We start from the raw sequence: 596 nt of genomic DNA, 5'->3' as shown, positions 1-596 counted from the left end.
CCATCGTCCTACAGTGTCCCTCACATGCCCCTTTTGCTCTATAGGCTGTAGACATGAAATCATAGAATTGCTGAGATTGGACAAAGTGCTGCCACCAAGCTCTCTTTTGGACCCTTCTCTACCTCCTTTCCTTCTTCGTTGGCAGAAAAGCCCCTCAGGTCTGCCACGTTCCCCTGCCTGCCTCCCAGAGGACAGCTGCTCCCTCCTGCAAGGAGTCAACTTCCACGCTGCATCGAGGCCTCTCAGGAAGGCCTGTAGAGCACAGGTGGGATTTTTTCTCCCAGAGGGGTATGAGGAGACTCCCGCCCTCAGTCACAGGTACTGCCCTGGGTCCCTGAGCTCTGTGGTGTAAATTCCCTGCCAGGAGTTTGCAGTCTCTGCGCTAAAGGAGTTCTTGGCTTACAATGCAAGGAGGAAGCTGCAGCTGGGACAGCAGCAATCATGGTGGGCAGCAGGACCCGGAATTGGGCAACGGGAATGCCTTTGGCTACTGTCACAGCCAATCTACAGCAATCTCCATGTCACAAGTCCGGAGGTGACACTGAGAGGAACTTGTAAAGAAAAGTAGCTTTGCCACTGGTGTGACCTTTCCCCGG

This window comes from Athene cunicularia (genome assembly GCF_003259725.1).
Source record: "Athene cunicularia isolate RWA chromosome 23 unlocalized genomic scaffold, athCun1 chr23_part2, whole genome shotgun sequence".
Classification (NCBI taxonomy): Eukaryota; Metazoa; Chordata; class Aves; order Strigiformes; family Strigidae; genus Athene; species Athene cunicularia.
This window is presented reverse-complemented; position numbering follows the sequence as displayed.